The sequence below is a fragment of the Canis lupus genome, chromosome 5 (assembly GCF_011100685.1).
Source record: "Canis lupus familiaris isolate Mischka breed German Shepherd chromosome 5, alternate assembly UU_Cfam_GSD_1.0, whole genome shotgun sequence".
Taxonomy (NCBI): Eukaryota; Metazoa; Chordata; class Mammalia; order Carnivora; family Canidae; genus Canis; species Canis lupus.
In genome coordinates, this window is record NC_049226.1 from 29,755,421 (window position 1) to 29,770,118 (window position 14,698).

The 14,698-nt window shown below is 38.2% G+C and overlaps 1 protein-coding gene across 12 annotated transcripts in view; it reads right to left on the bottom strand.

Moving 5' to 3' along the window:
• CEP126 (centrosomal protein 126) overlaps positions 1-14,698 on the bottom strand; it is a 101,371-nt gene that overhangs the window by 54,527 nt on the left and 32,146 nt on the right. The window contains exon 3 of one of the 12 annotated variants that reach the window (XM_038536378.1): positions 10,290-10,352. The exons of the other annotated variants lie outside the window; for them this stretch is intronic. The gene's annotated coding sequence lies outside the window, so the exon portion shown is untranslated. The remainder of the gene's footprint in view (positions 1-10,289; positions 10,353-14,698) is intronic. 12 annotated transcript variants of the gene reach the window in all.

The following is a 14,698-nucleotide window of genomic DNA, read 5'->3' on the forward strand; positions in this document are numbered from 1 at the left end:
ATTTCACTCAGCATAATACCCTCCAGTTCCATCCACATCGAAGCAAATGGTGGATATTTGTTGTTTCTAATGGCTGAGTAATATTCCATTGTATACATAAACCACATCTTCTTTATCCATTCATCTTTCGATGGACAACGAGGCTCCTTCCACAGTTTGGCTATTGTGGACATTGCAGCTAGAAACATTGGGGTGCAGGTGTCCCGGCATTTCACTGCATCTGTATTTTTGGGGTAAATCCCCAACAGTGCAATTGCTGGGTCGTAGGGCAGGTCTCTTTTTAACTCTTTGAGGAACCTCCACACAGTTTTCCAGAGTGGCTGCACCAGTTCACATTCCCACCAAAAGTGCAAAGGGGTTGCCCTTTCTCCACATCCTCTCCAACATTTGTTGTTTCCTGCCTTGTTAATTTTCCCCATTCTCACCGGTGTGAGGTGGTATCTCATTGTAGTTTTGATTTGTATATCCCTGATGGCCAGTGATGCGGAGCATTTTCTCAGGTGCTTGTTGGCCATGTCTATGTCTTCCTCTGGGAGATTTCTGTTCATGTCTTTTGCCCATTTCATGATTGGATTGTTTCTTGGGTGTTGAGTTTCATAAGTTCTTTATAGATCTTGGATACTAGTCCTTTATCTAATATATCATTTGCAAATATCTTCTCCCATTCTGTAGGTTGTCTTTTAGTTTTGTTGACTCTATCCTTTGCTGTCCCAATAGTTCATTTTTGCTTTTGTTTCTTTTGCCTTCGTGGATTATCTTGCAAGAAGTTACTGTGGCCGAGTTCAAAAAGGCTGTTGCCTGTGTTCTCCTCTAGGAATTTGATGGAATCTTGTCTCACATTTAGATCTTTCATCCATTTTGAGTTTATCTTTGTGTATGGTATAAGAGAATGGTCCAGTTTCATTCTTCTGCATCTGGATGTCCAACTTTCCCAGCACCATTTATTGAAGAGACTCTCTTTTCTCCAGTGGATAGTCTTTCCTCCTTTGTTGAATATTAGTTGACCATAAAGTTCAGGGTCCACTTCTGGATTCTCTATTCTGTTCCATTGATCTATGTGTCTGTTTTTGTGCCAGTACCACACTGTCTTGATTACCACAGCTCTGTAGTACATCCTGAAATCTGGCATTGTGATGCCCCCAGCTATGGTTTTCTTTTTAATATTCCCCTGGCTATTAGAGGTCTTTTTTGATTCCACAAAAATGTTAAAATGATTTGTTCCAAATCTCTGAAGAAAGTCCATGGTATTTTGATAGGGATTGCATTAAACGTGTAAATTGCCCTGGGTAACATCGACATTTTCACAATATTAATTCTTCCAATCCATGAACATGGAATATTTTTCCATCTCCTGTGTCTTCCTCAATTTCTTTCAGAAGTGTTCTGTACTTTTTAGGGTAGATCCTTTACCTCCTTGGTTAGGGTTATTCCTAGGTATCTTATGCTTTTGGGTGCAATTGTAAATGGGATTGACTCCTTAATTTCTCTTTATTCAGTCTCATTGTTAGCATAGAGAAATGCCTCTGACTTCTGGGCATTGATTTTGTATCCTGTCGCACTGCCGAATGGCTGTATGAGTTCTAGCAATCTTGGGGTGGAGTATTTTCAGTTTTCTACGTAGAGTATCATGTCTACTGCGAAGAGGGAGAGTTTGACTTTTTCTTTGCCAATTTTAATGCCTTTATTTCTTTTTGTGGTCTGATTGCTGAGGCTAGACTTCTAGTGTTATGTTGAATAGCAGTGGTGAGAGTGGACATCCCTGTCTTGTTCCTGATCTTAGGGGAAAGACTCCCAGTGATCCCCATTGAGAATGATATTTGCTGTGGGCTTTTCGTAGATGGCTTTAAAGATGTTGAGGAATGTTCCCTCTATCCCTACACTCTGAAGAGTTTTGATCAGGAATGGATGCTGTATTTTGTCAAATGCTTTCTCTGCATCTATTGAGAGGATCATATGGTTCTTGTTTTTTCTCTTGCTGATATGATCAATCACATTGATTGCTTTATGAGTGTTGAACCAGCCTTGCATCCGGGGATAAATCCCACTTGGTCATGGTGAATAATCTTCTTAATGTACTGTTGGATCCTATTGGCTAGTATCTTGTTGAGAATTTTTGCATCCATGTTCATCAGGGCTATTGGTCTATAATTCTCCTGTTTGGTGGGGTCTTTGTCTGGTTTTGGAATTAAGGTGATGCTGGCCTCATAGAACGAATTTGGAAGTACTCCATCTCTTTCTATCTTTCCAAACAGCTTTAGTAGAATAGGTATGGTTTCTTCTTTAAACGTTGGATAGAATTCCCCAGGGAAGCCATCTGGCCCTGGACTTTTGTGTCTTGGGAGGTTTTTGATGACTGCTTCAATTTCCTCCCTGGTTATTGGCCTGTTCAGGTTTTCTATTTCTTCCTGTTCCAGTTTTGGTAGTTTGTGGCTTTCCAGGAATGCGTCCATTTCTTCTAGATTGCCTAATTTATTGGCGTATAGCTGTTCATAATATGTTTTTAAAATCGTTTGTATTTCCTTGGTGTTGGTAGCGACCTCTCCTTTCTCATTCATGATTTTATTAATTTGAGTCTTCTCTCTCTTCTTTTTAATAAGGCTGGCTAATGGTTTATCTATTTTATTAATTCTTTCAAAGAACCAACTCCTGGTTTTGTTGATCTGTTCCACAGTTCTTCTGGTCTCGATTTCATTGAGTTCTTCTCGAATCTTAATTAACTCTCTTCTTCTGCTGGGTGTAGGATCTATCTGCTGTTTTTTCTCTAGCTCCTTTATGTGTAAGGTTAGGTTTTGTATTTGAGTTCTTTCCAGTTTTTGAATGGATGCTTGTATTGCGATGTATTTCCCCCTCAGGATTGCTTTTGCTGTATCCCAAAGATTTTGAACAGTTGTAATTTCATTCTCATTAGTTTCCATGAATCTTTTTAATTCTTCCTTAATTTCCTGGTTGACCTTTTCCTCTTTTAGCAGGATGGTCCTTAACCTCCACATGCTTGAAATCCTTCCAAACTTCTTCTTGTGATTTAGTTCTAATTTCAAAGCATTATGGTCTGAAAATATGCAGGGGACGATCCCAATCTTTTGGTATCGTTTAAGACCTGATTTGTGACCCAGTATGTGGTCTATTCTGGAGAAAGTTCCATGTGCACTTGAGAAGAATGTGTATTCAGTTGCATTTGGATGTAAGGTTCTGTAAATATCTGTGAGATCCATCTGGTCCAGTGTATCATTTAAAGCTCTTGTTTCTTTGGAGATGTTGTGCTTAGAAGACCTGTTGATTGTAGAAAGTGCTATATTCAAGTCACCAAGTATAAGTGTATTATTATCTAAGTATATCTTAACTTTGGTTCTTAATTGATTGATATACTTTGGCAGCTCCCATATTTGGGGCATAAATATTGATGATTGTTAGGTCTTCTTGTTGGATAGATCCTTTAAGTATGATATACTGTCCCTCTTCATCTCTCACTAGTCTTTGGGATAAACTTTAATTTATCTGATATAAGGATGGCTACCTCTGCTTTCTTCTGAGGGCCATTTGAATGGTAAATGGTTCTCCAACCTTTTATTTTCAGGCTGTAGGTGTCCTTATGTCTAAAGTGAGTCTCTTGTAGACAGCAAATATGGGTCTTGCTTTTTTATCCAGTCTGACACGCTGCGCCTTTTGATGAGGTCATTAAGCCCATTCACGTTCAGAGTTACTATTGAAAGATATGAATTTAGTGTCATCATGATACCTATTCAGTCCCTGTCTTGTGGATTGTTCCCTTGGACTTCCTCTTTCTATTACAGAATCCTCCTTAATATTTCTTGGAGAACTGGTTTGGTGGTCACATACTCTTTCAGTTTCTGCCTATCTTGGAAGCTCTTTATCTTTCCTTCTATTCTGTATGAGAGCCTTGCTGGATAAAGTATGTTGGCTGCAGGTTCTTCTCATTTAGGACCCTGAATATATCCTGCCAGCCCTTTCTGGCCTGCCAGGTCTCCGAGAGGTCTGCTGTTAATCTAATGTTTCTCCCCATAAAAGTTAGAGATTTTTGCTGCTTCAAAGATCTTCTCTTTATCTTTGGAATTTGCAAGCTTCACTATCAAATGTCGAGGTGTTGAATGGTTTTTATTGATTTTAGGGGGGGATCTCTCTATTTCCTGGATCTGAATGCCTGTTTCCCTTCCCAGATTAGGAAAGTTTTCAGCTATGATTTCTTCAAATACGTATTCTGGACCTCTGTCCCTTTCGGCGCCCTTGGGAATCCCAATTAAACGTATATTTGTCCTTCTGAGGCTGTCATTTATTTCCCTTAACCTATCCTCATGATCTTTTGTCTTTTTCTTTTTTCCTCAGTTTCCTTCCTTGCCATCAACTTGTCTTCTATGTTACTCACTCGTTCTTCTACCTCGTTAACTCTGGTCGTTAGGACCTCCAGTTTGGATTGCATCTCATTTAATTGATTTTTAATTTCTGCCTGATTAGATCTAAATTCTGCAGTCATGAAGTCTCTTGAATCCTTTATGCTTTTTTCTAGAGCCACCAGTGTTCTAGAAGTTGCAATTCAGTGCTCTGAAGTGGCTTTCTGACATTGAATTGTAATCCAAATTTTGTAACTGTGGGAGAGAGGACTGTTTCTGATTCTTTCTTTTGAGGTGATTTTTTCCTTCTAGTCATTTTGCTCAATGCAGAGTGGCCAAAAACAAGTTGTACAGGGAAAAGGAGAAAAAGAAGAGAAAAAAGAATTGAAAAAGAAAAAAAAAAAAAAAAGAAGAAAAAAAAGAAGAGAAAAAAAAGCAGGTGGATGCGCACAGAAAACAAAAAACAAGGGGGAATATTCTCTCATTCTATATAGTGTAAATCCCTCGACTTCCCCTGAAACTTTCCAGTGCTGCTCAAAAAAAAAATCAAAAACTTGATTTCCCCTGTCTGTCTAGTGGTCTTCTGGGGGAGGGGTCTGCTGTGCTGATTCTCAGTGTGTGCACCTGGGGGTGCTGCTCAGCCCCCTGCCTGGTGCAGGGCTCAGTGGGAGTTGTTTATCCTGTAGGCCACTGTGAGGGTCAGCGGGGGTTGTTTACCCTGTGAGGCCCCAGGAGGAACAACACCCTGGCAGAGGCCAGCTCTCCAGCCTGGAGTCAGCTCCCGCAGTAACTACCGCAGCTCCCAGTCCGCAGGGGCCTGGATGCTCCGGGGGTGGGGGCCGCTGGTCTGCACAGCTCGGGGCTGCCCCGTGGCAGGAGTGTCCTCGCTGCCCTGTGTCCTCCCAGGCTCCGCCTGTCCCGGGGGGAGCACCGGCTCCGGGGCCTGCGCCGCTGGAATCTGGAATGGCGCTCCTGGGGCCGCGCAGCCCCCTCCGCATGGAGCCGCTGCCGGAGCTGCTCCCGGGCCCTTTAGGGAGCCCAGCCGCGGGGTGTGGTGCGCTCTACCCGGGGCGCAGGTGTCTGTTAGTCCCCCTGGGAGCCTGAGGGCATCCCCGCCCCTCCTGGGCTCCTGTTACAACTCCTTGCGAGCGCCTTTCAGTAGGGGAAGATTGGTGAAGCTCGTGCTTCTCTAGGATGGGGCTTTCCAGTCCTGGGGACACTCGCCTTAGCCCGCTCCTCGCAGGGTCCCTCCCCCTTGGATGTTATTTTATTTTTTTTATTTATTATTTTATTTTATTTTATTTTATTTTATTTATTTTATTTTTATTTTATTTTATTTTATTATTTATTTTTTCCATCTTCCTACCTTGATAGAAGCGTGAACTCTTCTCACTGTAGCGTTCCAGCTGTTCTCTCTTTAAATCTCAGACCAAATTTGTAGGTTTTCAGGATGATTTGAAAGTTACCTAGGTAATTTGGTGGGGATAGGTGACTTGGGGACCCTACTCTTCTGCCATATTGCCCCTCTCTGGCGCTTTATTCTCATCTAAATAACTCAGATTTGGGAACTATAATTCTGTGAAGTAGGACAGATCATCAGATAGTCCTACCCCTGTGGTAGGTAGGAGATAGTGGTGTAGTGTCACAGATAGGCACCCCCAAACCATCTCCTTCAAGAGTCCCCCCAGGGCAAGACAAGGAAGCCTGCTTTCATCACTCAATTCAACTTAATACTGGAAGTCCTAGCCAGAGCAATTAGGCAAGAAGAGGAAATGCATCCAAAATGGAGAGAAAAAAGTAAAATTATCTCTGTTCACAGGTGACATAATATTATATGCAGAAAACTTTAAAGGTTCCACAAATACAGTTAGAAGTAATAAACGAATTTAGCAAAGTTGCAGGATACAAAAATCAATAGTCAAAAATCACTTGTGTTTCTATATACTGACAATTAAGAATCTGAGTAGGAAACTAAGAAAGCAATCTCATTGATAATAGCAACAAAAAGAATATAATGTTTAGGAATAAACTTAACCAAGGAGGTGAAAGGCTTGGACATCAAAAATACAAAACATTGCTTAATTTTTTTAAAAACACACACAAATAAAAAGTCATTCTGTGTTCATGAATTAGTAGGTTTTAAAAAAATCCATCTTAAAATTCATATGAAATCTCAAGTGACCTCCAAATAGCCAAAACTTTCTTGAAAAAGAACAAAGGTGGAGATCTCATACAATAAAGACAAACATATCAATGGAGTAGATTAGAGAGCCTAGAGATAAACCCTCAAGTAGTTGAATGATTTTCCACAAGGGTGCCAAAACCACTTAATGAGGAAGCAACAGTATTTTCAACAAACGATGTTGGGGAAACTGGAAATCCATATGCAAAAGAATGAAGTTGGACCCCTATCTTACTTACAGCATATGCAAAAATTAACTCAAGATAGATCAAATATTTAGACATAAGAGATAAAACTATGAAACTCAGAGAAATACATAGGGAAAAAGCTTTATTGGATTTGGCAATGATTTCTTGGATGTGATGCCAAAAGCATAGTCAATAATAGAAAAAATTAATTGGACTGAATCAAAATTAAGAGGATTTATACATCAAAGAACACTATCAAAAATGAAAGGGCAACTGAGGGAATGGAAAAATATATTTGCAAATCATATATATGATAAGCAACTGACACAGGAATATATTTAAAAACTCCCACATTTGGACAACAAAAATAATCTGCTTAAACAATGGGCAAAGGACTTGAACAGATATTTCGCCAAAGAAGATATACAAATATCAACAAGAGCTTGAAAAGACGCTCAACTTCACTAATCATTAGGAAAATGCAAATCAAAACTGCAACGAGATACCACTTCACACTTAGTAGGATGGCCATTATAAAAACAACAAAAACTACTTATGAGGATATGAAGAAACTACTTATGAGGATATGAAGAAACTCAAATCCTTATATATTGGTGGGAAGGCAAATAGGCAGTTGTTGTAAAAAGGGTTTGGTGATTTCTCCAAAAATTACTTAGCATTATCATGTGATCTGGCAATTCCACTTCTAGGAATATACCCCAAAGAAGTCAAAGCAGAGGTTCAAACAAATGTTTGTATACTTATGTTCCTAACAACGTTGTCCACAAGAGCCAAAAGGTGGAAACAACTTTAGTGTCCCTTGACAAATGAATAAACAAAATGTGGCATACATATAGAATAAAGAGGAAGGAAACTCTGACGTATGCTACAACATGGATGAACCTTGAATACATTTTGCTAAGTGAAATTAGCCAATCACAAAGGGACAAATATTGTCTTATTCCACAATCATATTACCTAGACTAGTCAAATTCATGGAGATAGAAAGTACTAAGGTGGCTGTCAGGGGCTGGGGAGTTAAGTGTTTAATGGATATGGAATTTCATTTGGGAAGATGAGGGTGATGGATGACAATGTGAATGTACTTAGTGCCACAATCACATACTTAGAAATGGTAAATTTTGTGTTATGTATGTTTTATCACCATAAAACTTAGACATGGTAAATTTTGTGTTATGTATGTTTTATCACCATAAAAAATAAAGAATGCCCCCAGATTTTTGACCCTGGGTGTGTTTCCTCAGCCTTATATAACGTACAAACCAAGTGTAGCTCTAAGTTCCTTTATCCCATCAGATTGAACCCCTGAGCCCGATAGTCAGACATAATTTATCAGCATTGTCCACTAGAAATAAAATGTAAGCTACAAATGTAATTTTAAATTTTCTAGTAGCCACATTAAAAAACACCAGTAGATATTTCAATATTTTTTACCTTATATCAAAAATATTTCAAAATGTATCAATATAAAATTATTATAACATTTTATATCCTTTTTGTACTAAGTGTATTTTCATAACTCAGTTTGGATTAGTCACATTTTATAAGGGCTCAGTGGACACAAGAAACTAGTGTCTACTTTCAAAGCCAAGAATCTCTGCTGGTAGGCAGTGTGGTTTTGTGAAGAAGGGAAGGCTTGTATGGAGAGGCAAAGACTTGAAGACAAGGAAACCAGGTTAAAAACTAAGAAGGTCTTTAAAGGGATTCATGTAACTTCATGGTTTTCGCTTAGGTTATAGGAAAACATATATAGTTGTCACTTAATTTTAAACAATTTTTCTGTTTTTAAATAGAGTTTTCTTTAATTCAGTATCTTTCAACCCAGGACATTTCCTCTTCACCAAGAGTGCTGGGAACTTCTGGAGGAGTTCTGATTGTCACAATAATTACGGTGGGCTACCAGATTTCAGCTCCCCTGGACCAGGGATGCCAAGTGTTACAGAATGCATGGGGCATTTCTATCCAAGAAAGAATTATTCTATCCCAAATCCCAAAGGTTCATCCACTCGGCTCTTGGCAATAGCCTCGTGTGGTGGAGTCCTGGAGAACAGTGGACCAGAAGGCATTTAGACTTCTGCTTCCACACATGCAGATGATCAAGGGGATGAATCCCAAAGTTCTTGCCAATAATTAGAGGCAAGCCCCAACAGAACGGGGTGGAGGGGGGGATGGCTAGGGTTAGTTGGTGTGGAGGAATAACACTGTGTGAATAGTTAGAGCGGGAAATAAGATAAAAACTGACTTCCCTACTCCTGCCCTTGGTTCCCACTAGATTAGAGGAAGCTAGCCTTTGAGGCAGGAAGAAGATAAAAGCTCAAGCTGCACATGAATCTTAAGACACCTAAGTTGCACATAACTGGAGAATTGGGAGTTGGGAAAAGAAAAATAAAATATATGGCAGACCATTCATTTAATGTAGCCTTTGAAAAGAGAAAACACAGAGGCAACTAAATGGAAGCATGAACTGAACATTCCACTTTCCGTGAGGTGGAGGGGGCTGAGGTGCACTCGGCAAAAGCTGATAGAGTCAATGGAACAAGCTCTGAATTCAGATGCTCTTACTTGACATTAGGACAGCAGTGTCTAGGACACCAATACATGATTCCCTCCTATGGTAGCTCATGTCCAAAGACAGTCGCAATGAACCATGATTATACAGTCCTCTCTGCTTTAATCAGCCTGGTCCTGTGACTCTCTTCTAATCAATAGAATTTTATAGAAGATGCTAGATTCAAAACTCTGCAGCTTCCAACTTGATCTTTTAGCATGATTGCACTAGGAAAAGACAGACCTATGTAAGAAGTCTGACAACCTTGAGATCACCACACTGGTAAGTCCAAGCCAGCTAAAGGGAGATAGAGCATGCCTCCAACTGTTCCAGTCACCTGGGCCCAAGCACAGAAATGTGACCAGAGGCCATCGTGGAGGCCCAGCTCAGCAGGACCTTCAGATGACACTGCTTACAGCAGAAATCTCAGTGCAGCAGCATCAGACTTCCAAGTGAGAAGCGACCACCTGAGCCAGGGAACACACAGAACTGTCATACATCATTGTTTGAAGTCACTAAATTTTAGGGTGGTTTGTTATAAAGCAGTAAATAACCAGAATAATAACTTCAAACCAATTTTTCCCCAGTTAACATTTATTTAGAGGGGATGAGGACAAATCTTTACCTCTCATGTTTGAGGATGCAGCAAATCATTGTATAAAACTATTACATCTTTTTTTTTTTTTAATAGAGTCTGTTTCAGTTTTTTTTTTTTTTAATTTTTGTATTTTTTTTCTAAAGTACCATTTCACTGGTAGTAAGAACTACTGGCATTTATCTAGTTAGATAAGAAGGAAATCTTAGCTGATATGTACTACTGATTTATTTTTAGTGATGTCTCTGGGATACTTAACAGATTCTCCCTGGCCCGGGAGAATGTTTTCTTTAATGGCTGATATGGAGCTAACTCTAGACAAAATTATATACCTATGAGTTTGCTTGAGAAATCCATGGCTGCCTAAATGCTTAAGGGAATTTGGTAAATAGTGATTATGTAAACCTACCTCTAACTCAGGTATGTGCAGTTGTTCAGTTGTATCTTTTATCCGAGTCATCAAATTAAGACACTTAACATTTACATGGTGTAACAGACACACATATACAAAAAGAAGCAGAGGTTATTTGTTGTTTATTATCTCAGAACAGGCAAAATGAATGAATAACCATCCCATGGGTATTGTAAAGATAAGAGATCCTGAAAAGATTCCAGAGAGGAAGGAATAACAATAAAAAATGTTACACATTATCTATTATTATTATTATATGAGAGATAAAATGTAAATGATTTCACAATGGTTTTATCTTAGAAAATGTAAAATAGTCAATGTGTGAGGACTTGTTACAGTTTGAGCATTTAAAAGTGAAAAACATAGAAAATTATTTTAAAAAAGAACCAAACGCAAATTTTGCAATTGAAAAGTATAAAATCTGAAATAAAAATTTTACTAGTAGGTGAACAGCAGATTGGGGATACCAGAAAAGAATCTGTAAACTTGAGGACAGAGTCACAGAAATTATCTAACCTGAGAACAGAACAAAAAAGATGGAGAAAGATACATAATAGCTTTAGTGACCTGGCGGTAACTGAATAAGTGGTCATTGCTATGTGTAAGTGTACAGTATATGTGTAATTGTAGTCCCAGGAATAAAAGAAAAAGAGTGAGGCAGAAAACTATGGCCTAAATTTTCCCAAAATTGGTGAAAAAATATTAAAATTACAGATGAGAGCAGCTTACTGAACTACTAAGATAAATATCAATAACACAGACAGCGGCAGATTTTAGTCACATTGCTGGAAACAAAGAATAAAAATAACATCTTCAAAGTCGTCACAGAAAAAATACTGTACGTGGGAGCGCTGCACCACCAATGACTACTAACTTCTCCTGAGAGGCATGGAGGTCAGCAGGCGGTAGAGCGGCATTTCAAGAGTGCTAAAGAAAATGGCTGTTAACTCAGAATTCTATATTCAGTGCAACTATCTTCCAAAAACAAAAGGGAAATACATTTATACTCAGATAAGCCAAGACTGAGAGTGTTTATGGACAGAAGTCTTGCCATGTAGGAAGGGCCACAAGTGAGTTCTTCTGGCTAAAGGGAGATGAGCCCAGATGGAAACAGAGACCTAGAGACAGCAGCAAACAACAGCACAAACAACAGATATGTGGGTGAATCGAAAAGAGGATGTTCTTCTCTTTGTCTCATTGGTAAAGAGATACCTGAAGGTTTAATACAGAAATTACAACACTATCGTGAACTTTATCCCCAGCAGATATAAAGGACGTCAGCATAGCAGTAGGAGAGGCAGAATTACAAAGTTGACGGATCCTTATATTTATGTGAAATGGTCCAATTATAACTCTAAATAGTTAGGAATGAATATTGTAATCTCTAAAAGAGCCACTTAAAAAAAGTAAAATTGAAAAATCTTTTTGACTAACTAAAAAGGGAGTCAGGAAAGGAGGAAAAAAACAAGAGGAAGGATATATGGAATTGATTGAAAACAAAGAGTTAAAAAAAAGAAAACAAAGAGTTAATGATAGATCCACATCAAACTGTTTTAAGAATGATTACTAAACATGCCATTTGCTTTTGGGAGATAGTTCTCTATAAATACTTCATATTTAGGTATAGCCCAAGTCTTCTGAATGAAGGCATTCACAGGCAAGTTAAAAGTGTTTGTATAAAGAGACATTCCAGGATAGTAAAGCTTAGAGAGCTCTCTCATCCTGGAGACTGCGTGGGGGGTGGGGGGGGGGGGGGGGAGGGGAAGATAAAGATCTCTCTCCTTTCCTTCTCCAGAGAGCACTTACATTCCAGGGTGAAGATAAGGTCTCTTTTTCTCTGGAGAGGAGGATGGGCAGCAGCCATGTGTAAGGTCAGAGTTCTCACATTTTATGGTTCTCACTCTGTGTAGAAACCATCTGGCCCTCATTGCATTGTCCTCTGGGGACATGAGATATTTCCATGACAATACACAGCCTTTGTCTTTGAATGAGGGGGTTTATTTTCTTTCAGCCTGCCACAGCATAGATGAAATCAAGGTAAGCTAAAATCATTAGCTTGCATGTAGGTCAGAATCTCAGATCCTTTCCAGCTCTTCAGTTTCTGATTTAGCACTTGCCAGACTGAATACCCAAAGTAAGATCCAAGAAGATTTCCATAAACACAGACAGGTTGAAAGCAAAAAGATGGGATGCTGGGAGACATCTGACCAAATTAATATCAGACACAGGAGGCTTTAAGACAAGGAGTGTTACTAGAGATGAAAACAACATTTCATAATGATAGAAGGATCAATTCATCAAGAAGACACAAAATCATAAGTATGAATACACCTAGTAAGAGATCTTCAAAATATATGAAGCAAACACAGAACTAAAGGGAGAAACTGATGAATACACAATTATGGTTGCATACTGTAACAAGTCTCTTGATAATTGATAGAACAATCAGATAAAAAAATATCAGTAAGAGTATATATTTGAACAACACTATCAACTACCTTGACCTTGTTGATATTTATAGAACAACTATTTATATCCAACAATTGCAATATACATTCTTTTTAAGTATAACTTAAGAAATCTTATATTGGGCCATAAGACAAATGTCAATGAATTTGGTAAGATTTAAACCTTACAGAATATGTTCTCTCATCAAAAGAAATTTAAAACAGAAATCAATTATGATATTTAGAAAAGCTCAATAACTGGAAATTAAAAAAAAACATACTTCTAAATAAGCTACAGGTTAAAAATCAAAAGGGAAGTAGCAAAGCAAAATGAAAATGCAGCATATCAAATTTATTGAGGGCAGTTATTGAGAGGGAAATTTATAACCTTAAATGCCCATAGTGGAAATGGAGAGAAGTTTAAAATCAATGAGGGATGCCTGGGTGGCTCAGCAGTTGGGCACCTGCCTTTAGCTCAGATCGTGATCCTGGATCCTGGATCCAGGATCGAGTCCCCCATCAGGCTTCCAGCAAGGAGACTGTTTCTCCCTCTGCCTATGTCTCTGCCTCTCTCAGTCTGTTTCTCTCATGAATAAATAAATAAGTCTTTAAAAAAAATAATAAAATCAATGATTTTAGCTCCCATCTTAAGCTGGAAGATGTGCCAACTTATTCTAAAGTAAGAAGAAGGGACATCTGGGTGGTGCAGTCAGTTAAGTATCTGTCTTCAGCTCAAGTCATGATCTTGGGGTCCTGGGATCAAGCCTTGCATCGGGCTCCCTGCTCAGTGGGCAGTCTGCTTCTGCTTTTTCCTCTCCCTCTGTGTGCTTGCTCCCCCACTCTCTATCTCAAATAAATAAATAAATCTTAAAAAAAAATAAAGTAAGAAGAAAGGAATAGGGAGATATAGTAACTGGGTGATGGGCCTTAAGGATGGCATGTGACGTGATGAGCACTGAGTGTTATACTATATACTGGCCAACTGAATTTAAATTAAAAAATTTAAAAAAAGAAGAAAGGATTAAAAAAGAAAAACTAATGAAATAGTAAACTAAAAAATAGAGACCACACAGACTAAAGCTGTGTATGAAAATTTTAGTAAAACTGATAAGCTCCTACCAAGAATGATGAAAAAAAAAAAAAAAGAGCAATGAAGAAAAAAAAGGCAAACAAAAATAATCATGTTCATGAATCAAAGACAGGATATCACTATAAATACCGTAGACAGTAAAAGAATAATATGAACAACTTTATGCTAATGAATTCAACAACTTAGATTAAAATGGACCAATTTCTTGAAAGAATCAATTTACCAAGTTGACAAAGAAAAACATGAAAAACTCTAAAAACTCCGGTATCATTACCAAATGAGAGTTACCCCTGGAAGGCAAGGTTGACTTGACATTTCAAAATTAATCAGTGAAATTAACCACATTGATCAAATAAAGAATAGGTATAATATTCAATGCATGTTCATGATAAGAACTCTCAGCAAACTAGGAATGAGAGGAAACTTCCTCAATCTGATAAAGGGCATTACCCAAATCTGTAGCTAGCAGCATAGTTAACAGTAAAATAGTTAAATACTTCCCTCCAAAGGGATAGAAAGCAAAAAAATCACTCCTATTGCTTCTATGTACCATTACACTGGAGCTCCTGGAAAGTTCAATAAGGCCAACATAAAAATAAAAAGTATATCAACTGGAAAGATAGATGCTAAACTCCCTTTATTTGTATATAATATGATTATACAAATGTAATATGATAAAGAATTTATACAGCAACTCCTAGAACTAATGAGTGAATTTAACAAGTTCTCAGAATACAAGGTCAATATAGAAAAATCAACTGTATTTCTACATAAAACAATGGAAAATGAATTTCAATTAATCCATTTATAACATCACAGAATATGAAATACTCAGGAGTTACGTAACAAAAGACATGTAAGAACTTTCC